General features: G+C 45.8%; 1 long non-coding RNA gene across 1 annotated transcript; it reads left to right on the plus strand.

The window, feature by feature from the left end:
* Window positions 1-5,028: 5,028 nt before the first annotated feature.
* Window positions 5,029-13,089, plus strand: LOC140217115 (uncharacterized). Its single transcript, XR_011893618.1, has 2 exons — window positions 5,029-5,483; window positions 12,984-13,089. It is a non-coding gene; the product is annotated as an uncharacterized lncRNA (long non-coding RNA).
* The last annotated feature ends 504 nt before the right edge of the window (window positions 13,090-13,593 follow it).

Below are 13,593 nucleotides of genomic sequence, written 5' to 3' on the forward strand. Positions count from 1 at the left end.
AAGGGCAGCTTCAGCATTAGCTCAATGAGTGGAAAACGAGCACACAGCAAGGATAGCAACACTTGCTACAGACCTTTTCATCAGACGTGAGCGAGAAACATTATGATACGCCACCCGCCCATAAACTCCCTAGACATGCACCATGTGATATCAAGCTCTGACCACATTGAAGAGAGCTATACTGACAGAATAGTGCCTTTGTTAACAAGTTGCCCAGTCAATGTAGGTCATGCCGACTAGCTTTATAGTTGTTGGTAACATGAACTGCCTCCACTATCAGCCATATAGCAGCAAGCGTTATTCCATAGAGAGAGGTTATCAGCCTAGTAGCTGCTACTGTAAACGAATGTCGAGGCGGCATCATCAGGGCGCACCAATGTGTTCCTACCTACTACCGAGCAGCAATGCTTCCACCACCCTATATTCGACCTTAACCTTCTTCTACCCCTATTGTTCAACGCTACCTTAATAATTACAGCCAAGTGCAAACTTTGCAGTCAAGTACTCGAAAATGCTGCACCAACGGTAGAACCAACGTGCGGAGATAAGAAAAGCTGTATAGCATACGTTAAAGAAAGCATGAATACCTTACCGCAAAGGGCACAAAAGCTATAGTTTATAAACGGTGCTTCTTGATAGTTCCCTGTGCCTTTTCACCTCATGGTTAGTCATACTTGTAGGCATGAGTGGCAGAAGTGGTTCACTCCATGCGGTGAATACACGATCTTTTTGTGAAATGAAAGGAATCCTAATCCCACTCCAGGTGTGTGAAAGCTGCGTGATAAACAATGATAGATGCGTTAAATGCGCATCGTGCGTACTTAGCAACGGGCTTCAAGGAAGCAAGTCTGATGCGCCAAATGATGCTGCGTCTTGTTCTCGCCAGCGGTGTTGGGACCGTCAGTCACCTCCTGTGTACAGTTCACACAAGAGATAGAGGAAACTGCAAATCAGTTCGGCACGAATCCGCAAGGGGAAGGATGTTTCAGGAAAAAGAAAACTTGTCGCCTACCTGGCAGTAGCATGCGGCTACAAAAGGAAAATGTAGCCTTGCGCTACTCTCAAGCTGAGGGACATTTTTTTCTCGTTTCATGACGGATGAAGGATCATTACGGTCACTTTAGAAAGAGCCACCGTGTTGCATTCGCCCTAGTGTCGAGCAGGCAACTCCCTACGCTGACCTGTGGTTGCTTTTGTAATTCAACCACTGCGCTGCTGACGGTTACAAATAAACAGGGCTGCCGTCTAATTGACAGGCCCGAGACCAGCGCACCCTTGCAAGTATTTAATATTTTCCCAGTGTACCCTCATTTGCACGTTTACAGGTGAGAAAAAATGTCAGCACTAATGACACGAATACTCAGCGTAACTTGGCCTCGCGCACGTGCCAATTTGTTATTTTGTTGTTGTTACAGCCCAGAATACCGATACGCGATCCCATTCATCATAATGCCACGCATAAAGCTAGCTTATCATAATAACCGCACAGCATATATATATATATATATATATATATATATATATATATATAGATGACACATTGTTCTAGTACTTTTGAGACCATCTTGAAGGTCCCCGCAAGTTCCTATCTTACTGCATTGTTGTATGATTGCTTGTTGCATGACTGACAAACAGCAAAAGAAAAGAAAGATACGGTGAGTTGTATGCTGTATGGTGGCACGTCGCAGCTGTGGAGATGGCTCTCCGAGTAATGCGGAAGGACAACGGCCAGCGCGCAATGGATAGCAAAAACGTACGGAATGTGAAGCGGCGCCAACCCTTATCCGAGAAGCGAGAAGCGTATTTCGTGGTGGCCAGCAGCTTGCAATTAACTCTCGCGTTGTTAGACGCTTAAGCGAGTTAGGTTTGCGTTAAGGCCCAAACAAGTGCGTGTTTACCCCAAAATGTTTTCGTATAGAGTAGGCGCACGCTGGTGGTGAAACATGAGAATACTGGAATAACCGCGTCAAGCATTGCTTTACTTGAACCAAAACACGTTAAAATGTTTGCATAGTATAGTAGTTATACACTCTGTAGGTTGACTTAACCTTAATTGTTCTCGTTTCCCCAGAAAGGCTAGAGAACATATTAAATGCCGAGGGCAATGTGGGGGCAAGCGCAGTCTGGTCGTCCGCCACATTTTGCCAGAGCATTATTGTTTTTTTTTCCATAGTCCCCCAACCTTCGTACAAATAAATGGCGTGTATCCTTAAGTTAATATTCTCACATTCCTAAAGTGCATTACACTGGATGTGGTGTGTCGCCCTTCATTTTTTTTTTCGTACAAGCGCGCATGCTTATTGTGGAAATGTCCAAGTAACGCAAATAGCTTTTATCTTTACAAGCAGTATGAGATCACAATGAGCCAGCGGGAGGCAAATGTAACGCAAGGCAAACTATTTTCGATTATATGAGAGGGCAGAAGCCAAGTGTCGACATCAAAATTTGCTCTTTTGTTTCTTGTCGCGCCAGTAGAGTTCTACCAAATATAATCAGGGCGTGAAAGTATAGTCGATTGCAGAGAATTTAGCGGTTGAAGATCATGGTGAATCATTCATTAGGTATTAATACTTAGGTGCTGCCGCTGTGTTCATATTATTGTCGAACCCCAGTAGTACACGAGGATACCATCTCTTAGTTCGAACGTTGCCTCAATGAGCGGCCTCATATAGGCCATTTGGAGATACTTACATCATACCTTAGTCTTCAGCCTACACCCTAATTCACCTGGTGTATCATGCCAAGCCCACAATAGGTTGACTGTAGCTTCCTGACCGAGTGCGAGGCGTAGATGATTTTTTTTTCGCGATGTTGATAAAGCGATGGTAGGCAGATAAGCTTTTTAGTGTCTGAAAAAGTGCGTGTAGATTGCAGTTACGTGTAAAGAAATTACAACGACACGCGCAGGAGAGAAAGCAGACGACGGGGTGAGTATAAAGAGCAGAGATAACGAAAAAAAAAATGAAGAAAGAAGAGGATGATCTGGGCTCCATACGTCGTCTCAAAAACTTAAAAGATTAGTACACCAATAACGTAAAAACAAATCAAAATAAAAGACGTTCATCTTGTAAGGTAAAAGAAAGGTAAGTAGCCAGTAGGGAATCAAGTAAATGAAGGCAGTTTTCGGGAAAACTGTCACTGAGCGGTTGAAGCTTCATGAGGCTGGCAAGATTAATGGCACATGAGGTCGAGCGACGTCTTGACAGTTTCTATAGTGCTCGGTGAAGCACAGCTAAGTTCTATACGATCATGATATAAAAAAGGGACAAGGCTGATCCCCAGTGCCGCCCCTCTGTCATTTACAAACAATGTTCAGGACAGGAAAAAGAATGAGCAATCGACAACAGGTTTCCGGACTTGGCTTTTTGGTTAGGCCTTGTCGCAACTTTTTTGACACGCTCTTTCCCTTTGCGTTTTATAGACGCGCAGACCAACTTTCGTGTCGCATTTCTCTCGTTAGATTTCTAATAGACGTGTGCTGCCTTCAATTTGTTTTAGATAGGTTTTCGCGACACGCTCATTTTTTGTTTCACTAACGCTGGCAGGTCACCCTGCATCCTCGCGGTTTACTTGAAGTGAAGCCAAGAAAATGATCTTTATTTGCTTTGAATATCATCGCTTCCTATTTTTATTCTTGGCAATTAATCAAATACAAACTTAACGACGAACCACAGTCTTTCTTTTTATTTGCAGTAGCAGTCAGGGGATACTCCTTCAACTTTAAAACGGCATTAGCCTTCGTGGTCAATATTGTTAAATGCACAAAAAAGACCTACATGCCACCGCGTCTACAAGATTTGATCGTGTGGTATTTGTAGTAACAGCCGAGTCCGCTACAGTAACGATACAGCAACAGTTTTCTTTTTTCTTTACTAGCCTAAAACATAAACCCGAGAGTGTCATACAAGCGACAAAACGTGTTGATACACGCTCACTCAAAAGTTAGGTAGGCACAAGCATGTTTTCATAGGGTGCATCCAATGCGACGACAGTCCTCGCGAAGCCTACATACTTCGCCTGTAAGTTACAACATACGTCTTTGAAGAAAATGTGAGAGTTAAGATGTGAGAGTTAAGATGTGTTGAATGTGTTAGTTCAAATGTGAGAGAAATAAGCGTCTTCGTTGAACTTGGCGAAGTAGCTTGCTTTTCTTTCACTAGATTTGATGCATCGTCAGCAAACGTCGCCATCGTATCCGTGGTCGCATAGATGAACCGACGTCACGCCCTGGCAGCTACTTAAGCGGCCAACTGAATGAACATTTCGTTCGTTCTAGCTATCAGCACTTCGGCTTCAGCTGTGTCGAAGCGATGAACCCAGCGGCGAGGAAACAGCCATGGCCATGCATGCCGTGGCTCCCACCTTTGAAGAAAGGGACAAGTAGGAATCATATCAGGTGCGATTAAAAGATTTCTTTGACGCCTATGATATTGCCGAGTCAAAGAAACGTCGAGCCATTCTGGTTGCCGCTCTCAGTACCAAGACTGTGGATATGCTGGCAGACCGCTTTACGTCTATGACGTACCAAGCAGCAGTTAGCAAACTGGTTGATTACCTACTTGGCGCCGAAGGGTGACGAGATATCAGAACCTTGACGGTTTTTCATAAGGAATCGACGGGCTGACTACGGTCGATCTACGGAAGATGGCTAAAAGGTGCAATTTCGGCCACGCACTAGACAGAGCGCTACGCGACACGCTTGTCTATGGTGTACGAGATACTGGGCTGCGTAGGAAACTACTAGGAAAGCCGACGCTCACGCTGCAATAGCAAGATGCGGCGCTAGCTATGGAGATGGCACACTCAACGTATAAGGGATGTGAGATGGGCCCAGCAGCGAGGGCATCCACGCATTACGAACAAAGCAATTGGGCCAACTCTTCCTGAAGAACGCAGCCGCATAGGATGGCACAGTCAAACGACATCGACCAAACCGTCTACCTTTGCTATGGTAGCAACTCTCACAAGACTGTCAATGCATGTATGCTTCATCGTGCTGAGTGTTTTTGTTGTCGGATGAGAGGACACCTGGCTATATTGTGCAAGTCGACGCCGCGTGAAGCAAATGTGGCCCACTGCGAAGAACCCTCCACGTGCAGCGAAGGGTATACGGACAGTTCCTGTTGCCCCTGCGAGAGTCGTCGGTATGCCTGATTGAGCTGATTTGACGAACGTGACAGTGGAAAGTGCCACTCAAACTGCAAGTGGACACAGAATCCCCAGCGTAAATAGTAACATGGCCAACTTACGCCCAGCACTGTAGCCGTTGGCCGGGACTCGAGATATCATCGTTTCAGCTAACCTGTTTCCTCTGTAAACTACCAGTGAAATGACAATTGAGACTTCCTGTCCCCTACGCTATGAAGACCGTCAAGGTAACGCTGGTGTGCTCGGGTGCTCCGGACCAAACTTCTCTGGGCAGGGCATCGTTCAAGCATTCCAGAAGGCCGGGAGCTTAGTCCTCAACGTGCGCGTCAACGACGGTAAGCCGCCATCTGCTGATATTTGCTAAGGTACTGAGGGAGGAATATGCCGATCTGTTCACGTCAGGGCTTGGATTAATCGAAGGGCGACCGACTCATTTGCAGTTGCGCGAATGATCTGTACCGCGATTTTCCAAGGCCAGTACTGTGCCTTACGCGCTACAAGAACCCGTAAATGAGGAAATAGGAAGGTTGGTTCGTAAGGAAATACTTACACCGGTCGTAAGCGCCGAGTGGGCGGTGCCACTCTTTGCGGTGGTTAATGATGGCTTCATACGCTTGCGTGAGGATTTTTGACGGACTCTGAGCACCGCCTGCCACACTAAACAATATTCGTTGCCAAAAATAAGGCATATAGTTCCGAATCCCAGCGGAGGAAAAGTATTCAGTACAATCTACTTGACGTAATTGCGCAACACGCTACCTATGGATGACGCAAAAAAATAAAGCATTACTGGTGATTACCACATCCAAAGGGTTGCATCATCTTAATCTGCTGCCACTTGGGGTTGCTTCCGCACCGATGATTTTTGAGGCATATCGGTGTGGTGTTTGCCGATGTGGTGTTTGCAGAATAAAAGAGGAGATTACGACACTTTGTGTTAATTATTTGAACGGTTTAGGGAAGCAGGCGTCAAACTTCATACACGTAAATGCAGATTGCAGCAGCCAGAAGTGGAGTCGCTGGGTCATCGCATAAGCGCCGAGAGTCTCAGTCGCAATATGCATTTCCAGACACGAAAGTGCTGCAGTGGAGGGAGCACCTGTCAAGTAAAGCCAACGCGCCGCCAACTTGCGGGGGGGGGGGGGGGCAATAGCACGCCAGTAGCCCCAGGTTACCTGTTTCGGGTCGTCGTATCATGCCATGAGCGGTGTTGTACGGATCCCAAAATGTGCTAGCGTGCTCGGTTGTTTTTAGGAAAGTTGACATGCAAACAGTTGACATGTGAGCATTATCCTTCTCATTTAAATAAGGTTGGAGACTAGCATTACCTTGCTCTAGAGTAACGGAAAATTTACTCGGATACTTGCGATCAGAGGACTTCTAATAAGGCAGGCTTGATGAGTCCACAGTGATGCATTAGAACTTCAATATCCGTTAAGCAATTGAAAACTGCTGGAAAAGTTGGCGAACAGCGCTGCGAAATTCTTGGCAGGCCACTGCTTGCTCGCCGCAAGATGGCCGCCGCCGGCTTCACTCGAGCTCGTACGCCAGTATAGGCGACTTTCACTTCCGTAGTTTTCCTTTAACCTCATTGCCCCCAATCCATGCGCGTAGTGCAACTGCGCTTATTTCTTGCTAGGATTACATATTACAACGCATTTTTGGGGAACATAGTTGCAGTCCATTTACCGCTATATGAGTTGCTCAGAAACAACGCGCCTTAGAAATGGGAATCAAGACGAAAAGATGCATTCAAGGCAGTGCAGCGGTTGATAAACGGGGTGCATGTTATTGGAACACAACGATCCAAGCCAGTCGCTTATCTTGGAAACGGATTGCGCACACCCTCCCCGGCTGAGCGACATTATGCTCAGATTGAGCGCGAGTTCTTAGCTTTGGTATTCGGTGTGGGGAAGTTCTGCGATTATCTGCTGGGAAGCACGTTTACGTCGATGACGAATGATAAGCTGCTGATGCGTATTATTAGTCCCGACAAACAAATATCGCCCTTGGCAGCAGCAAAAAAAAAAAAAAAAAAAAAAACCAATAATCATCAGCCCTTCCACTTTTTGAAGGACGAGCACCGAAGCTATGGGGTTGTACCTCAATCGACGCATCTATGTATATATAGGTATTATTATTATTATTATTATTATTATTATTATTATTATTATTATTATTCAAGGACATAGGCGAGGAACACATCTTTCGACTGTGGTGTGACTTATTCTGATTCTTTTATGAACTAGTGACGTGGGCGAGTATCGCCGCTTGGGAGACGGGAATTCCACAATATTTACAACTTCACTGTGGACTACGTAATCGCGAAAAGTAGATGAAACCCACCGTAATGTATAGTAGTCTTAGCTACTATTTGCCATTTAATTTGTTTCAGGATAGTTTCCATAAAACAACAGCTACAGCCGTTTTCTGTAAACTGTACTCCCTGCGTAAACGGCCATCTAGCAGACGGGAATCCTGTAAAGTTCACAACTTCAATGTGAACTAACTAATTATGACAAGTAAATGAAACTCTGCGCAATGACAGTTGTTTTAGCGGCCAAGCTCAGTATGATTCGTTTTGGGATAGTATCGGCAAAACAAGAGTTACACCCGTTTTCTGTAACCATACTCCCTCCGTAGACAGCCATGTATTGACAGCATGCGGGAATTCTGTAACGTTTGCAACTTCACTATGAACTAATAGTGACAATTAAATGAAACTCGGCGTAGTGATAGAGTCGGCTTAGCGACCAATTTCATTCAAACTTCTTCCAGTATAGCTATATTCGATTGAGAGCTACAGTGCACCTGCGAGAAACTGGAAAGAAACATTTTTTCATGTCGACGCGACGCCTAGACGGCCGGACATCGACAACCGCCGGAAGTTTGCTATATACAGCTTCGCTGTCAAAGCATACAGCGTTGGGCCCTTTTACTCCTCTGTTATAAGTACATACCAGGGAAAGATATAATTGTGGCCGGCGTTCTGAGCCACGTTCCTGTGCAACGGCCAGATGGCAAGACATCATGATACCTGCGGCGGCGCGGAAACCCACGCTTGCGCTGCGGCATGCCACTGGCATGCTGCAGTTCGCTTTTGGATAATGTGGTGTGACGACAATTTTCACCAGGTGCGACACCCCGCATCCATGCACCCGGAGAGCCAGTGGGGCACAAGAGCTGTGGTGTGGACTCTAGCTGGAATCCAGCAATGGTGCACTTCGAGGGGCGCGCGACTGAGCATGGTCAAGACGGAGTACGGGGAGTTGCATTAGCGCCGTGAGGATCAACTAAGGCACCGCAGACAGGGCAAGCGGCAGCCATTGGCGATTGAGGAACGAGCTGAATGGAGGATGTGGGATATTCGCTCCTCCGAATGAAGTGCAGACCGCACAGCAGGCGCCGCCAATTCCGGAACCACGGCAGAGCCCGAAACAAGCACTGCCAATGCTAGAACTCTGGCAAATCCAGTTCGCACATCAACGAGGCGCCGAAAAGCGCCAGGCCGTTTCTAAAGGGGAAGAAATGATGCATCGTCGGCAAACACCGCCAGCGCATCCGTTCCCGCATGGTGAACTGATGTCGTTCCATGCCGACTACTTAAACGGTCAACGGAATAAGCCTTTCGTTCATTTTGGCTCTTGGCACTACGGCGTCAATCACTTCATGATTAAGGGGCAGTTATGGGGTTAAGTGTAAACACGGCTTAAGGTATGTGAGTTAATTACGACACCTTTACAATAAATTATTTGAGCAAGCGCGTCAGAGCGTTATAACTGTGTTTTAATACCACCGTCGAATTTAGCCAAGTCTGCCCTGGGGGAAATACAAATACTAAGTTAAAATTAAAAAAAATTACGAAACTTTACGGCACGCAGTCATGAAAAATTAAATTTATGTGGTTCAAGTACACTCGGTGTAAACAATTTCTGTAGCGAGTACTCGAGCTCAATATATTCGAGCAAGGTTTCAAACGGGTAAGTTATATGTGGGCAGCGTTTTACAGTCTGCGGTTTAATTACACGCAACCTAATTTCTTAGCGCAACTACCCTGAAAAAAAAAGCTACTTCCCTTAAAGTTTGTATGTCATTCGGGTAGGTCGCAAAAATCTCGGGTATGTCGCAAATTCGGGTAGGTCGCATTATTTTTTTTACTCTTTATGCTTCGACAATATACCTGCTCTTTCAGCCGACGTAAACATTGGTTGTAGATATTGTCATGAGTACCTTATTTATAGTCTTACTGAAATAAAAAAAAATGGGTGGTACCAATTCCGTTATTCTGTAGCGCAAGAACTTCGAAAGAGCTTTTTCCGAGCATGAATAAGTTATGTATATCTCCAACCATTTTAATACGAACATCAGACGAGAACTGAAAAAAATAAGGTGCTTCATATTTGCTCGTAAAAAGTGCGTGATCGTGATTTGACATTAGCGAGTGCGTTAATGAAAAATTATGCCAGTTTCCCATAGAGAGCGAAAGTGTGCACCGCAGTTAGTAGAGTAAGAGAACTCTCCCTCCTCTGTTTCCCTCCATCTTACGTCGTTCTATAAATGAAAATATATCCTTTTGAAAGCTCCCGAGGCATTCTTTTTCTTTAACACATATTGAAGGTATTCTAAAACCGGCTAAACGAACAAACGTGAGACAAAAAATACACTTCGCTTTTTTAAGTGACGTGAGCAGCTGGCACCCCTTGTGCTGGCCTTTCTTATAAAGAAAAGTGACACTCATGTCAGCTTTCCTTCTTTTCTGCAGTTTTTAGCTGCACTACTAATCACACAATCTGAGAAATATGTCTAGAATTTGAGGCTATTGGGGGCGAGCTCCACCACTGGAAAAGCTGGTGCCACCGTCGGCGGGACATGGTATGAGGGATCACGTGGACACAGCGACCGCGTCGGCTGCTTCGGGAGCACCGAAGCAAGCTGAAAACGAAAGTTTAAAGTCCCACCTGAGCCGCGGTTCTGATTAAGTGGTGAGGCTTTACCGCCTTGGGTGTCTGCTTGACAACATCTGAAAGTACTACAATAGGTAGTGGCTGCATTGGAAGCATGCAGCATGGTAGGCTACTGCTCGATGCCGCATTGCCAGACGTACGCAATGGAGCCCGGTGTCAGCCTTATTCACACTTAGCGGCGGGGTAGGGAGCTGCGTGAGGCTTGGCTGGCGAAACTTAGAACCGGCAGACAGCCATCGGCTAGAACTCGGGTATGCAGCAAAGACAAATGCGAGGAAGATTTCTGCTACGGCGCCGGGACTGCGCGATGTTCGGTGAGTAGCAGAAAACACGCACTGAGACGCTCACCTACGCCTGCTGCCCGGCTAATGTCATGACGGTTTGGTCTATGAACTTCTTGATGCAAGATACTAGCAAGTTCACTGGAACGGAAAGGGAGCGGTAAGACGCACATAAAAAAAACGCATGGCATATGGTCATGTTCGTGTTATGAAATAATGCACTGGATTACGATAAAGAAGCAGAGGGAAATCACACACTGAGAAGACCGATAAACATACGGTGCGACGCAACTTGAGAAATAATATTGAAATGTCGCAGAATTTAGACGACAAAAAAGATTGAATCGTCGCGACGGCACATCACAGCCGCCGTAGGCGTCGTAGTCTATAACGAAATTATTTTTGAACAGTTCTGATAGCGTCTACGCAACCATGGTTGCTAGTGTGCTGTCAAATGCTCATATGCTGCGGCCTAAAGCTCAGGATACGGTGCGAAAACACGCTCACCGCGAAAGCAAAACATTGTGCGCGGACATGCGTGCATGCAGACGCGCAGTCGGTCGTAGCGAACCCGTCAGATCGCTGCATTGAGGTTTCATTCTATAACCCCACTATAAGAACATATTTCATATAGTTTACTCTCAGCGTTTGCCTACCTTTTACGCAAGAAGCCGGTTCGGGAGACTGCATCGCGGCGACCGCGCGCAGTGGCGTTCACTGTATACGTACTCGGTAAAGAGATGGCGTCTGTAAACGATTCTGTGCTTTTAGTCTGCCCAAGATTATTATATGGACAGTCAAAAACTTCCCTCGTTTTGAGAGTACCTACGTAAATGCCCAGAAGGGCTGCCGCGTGGTGTTTTTATTGAGTGCCGTAAGCGAAACCTATGAGGAGCTCGCCGCGTGATCCCTCATGCTACGCAAGGGAGGCGCTTCCGACAGATGGCGATTCCGTAACTGTTCGCCCCCAATATGCCAGCCAATATCATTGTTCAGCAATGCAGGCGGCGAATTGCAACAAATGAGTGAGCATTTTACCCGAGAAATTGTTACAGTAGCGTTTCAGATGAATTTGCAGAAGACAAAGGAAATGGTAAATAGCATGGCAAAAGAACAAGAATTTGTGATCGGCCGCCATACTCTAGAATCTGTGCAGGAGCACGTTTAACTAGGTCACTTACTCACATGGGATACTCATCGCGAGAATAAAATTTACCCGCCGCTGTTGCTTAGTGGCTATGGTGTTGGGCTGCTAAGCACGAGGTCGCAAGATCGAATCCCGGGCACGGCGGCCGCGTTTCGATTGGGGCGAAAGCACCCGTGCAATTAGATTTAGGTGCACGTTAAAGAACCCCGGGTGGTCCAAATTTCCGGAGTCCCCCACTAAGGCGTGCCTCATAATCAGATCGTGGTTTTGGCAAGTAAAAACCCCATAATTATTTTCTCTTTCGAGAATGAAACTTACATAAGAATAAAGAGGGGTTGGAGCGCATACGGGAGGCATTATCAAATCATGACCTGGAGCTTACTGCTATCGTTGAAAAGAAAACTATGCTATTATTTGATCCTACCAGCACTAACACATGTGGCAGAAGCTTGGAGGTTAACAACGAACATTGAAAACGAGTTAAAGACCACACAAAAGGTGATGGAACGAAAAATGTTAGGCATAACGTTAAGAGACATGAAGAGAGCGGTGTGCATGAGAGAGCAAACAGGGATAGCCGATATTCTAGTTGACATTAAGAAGATAAATGGAGCTGGACAGGCCTTGCATTGCGTAGTGCAGATAACCGGTTGTCTATTAGAGTTGCAGAATGTATCCCAAGGGAAGGGAAATACAGTCGAGGACGATAGGAAATTAGATAAGGGGATGAAATGAGAAAATTACAGGCTCAACTTGGAAGCAGCTCGCGCAAAATAGGGGTAATTGCAAATCGCTGGGAGAGGTCTTGGTCCTGCAGCGGACATAAATATAGTCCGGTGATGATAGCACTGTACAACGTGCCTTGCTACGAAGCAAGTCACTCTTCTTTATTTCTAATTTTAACGTCAACAGAGGTGACAGAATTATGAAGATCTCCTACAGACCAACGACACAAAACACCGGCCCCACTTTTCTGAAAAGTCTTTTTCGAGCTCTCGCGTTTGGGCGTGTGCCCATTAACCTTAAAAACTCTATAGTTTTGTTCAGTGGGGTTGGTCTCGGTGGTAGCGACGAGTGACGGAAAAATGGAGTCGGTAACCAAAATCTTGGATAATGTAAAATTTCCCGTTCCTGATGACGAGGTAAATGCGCGCGCCCGGGTAACTGAATAAAACCGTGCGGTAGGTAAACGTTATATAAATTTAAGGCATCCGGTATACGCCTTGCAGTATGTCCGCTAATCGCTCAGATGCCCAACGGTAAAAACAAGAAATGCATCTACACAGTCGTCTCTGACGGCTCCTTTGCCTCTCGGAGGGTATCGAATCTCTAAGGCAGATGGTGGGCCACTTGAGAGTTTTGTTTTAAATTTAATGTACCTTCTGTGAGGAGGCATTCTTCCGTTCATTTGTGCTACATTTTCGTTTTCATTTCACGTTACAGTGAAAAGGAGCCAATGGAAAAGCCGTGCAAGGCGGCGTGAGGGGATCTTGGCCCTGTATATCACCGGACGCAATAGCACGTTGCACAAAATATATTTTCACATGCAGCCGTTTTAAATTGCAAATCTTTAAAACATAAAAAAGGACGAAAGTTTCTGCGTACTACAGGCAACATCTACAAGGACGCGACCGGCATATAGGGAAGACAGACACTACCTCCTCAACTCTAGTTTCCCTCCCGTGATTTCGGCAATCCCATGCAGAATTGCTCCATGTAAAATGAAGAAATAGAAGCAGCAAATAATGAGCCAAACCAGACCATAGTTTATGACTCTTACCCACTGGACGCAAAATTTACCCTGTTCAGCAGGTCTTGGTACAAAAGGCAGGAAAGGGCTCCAGTCTTTCTCAAAATGCCAAAATATCGTAGTCCAGCGGCATAGTTGCTTATATGAAACATGACGAAGGACATACAAGAAGAGAGACACTGCAAGTACCCGTACAGAAGTTACTGCAGCGAGGGTAATACACTCTGCATCTTTCGTTGCTGTTTGACCTGTGACAATAAGAAGTTTCCGCAATAAGGCGAACACAAAGGAGAAAGCCAAATA

The sequence above is a fragment of the Dermacentor andersoni genome, chromosome 4 (genome assembly GCF_023375885.2).
Source record: "Dermacentor andersoni chromosome 4, qqDerAnde1_hic_scaffold, whole genome shotgun sequence".
Taxonomy (NCBI): Eukaryota; Metazoa; Arthropoda; class Arachnida; order Ixodida; family Ixodidae; genus Dermacentor; species Dermacentor andersoni.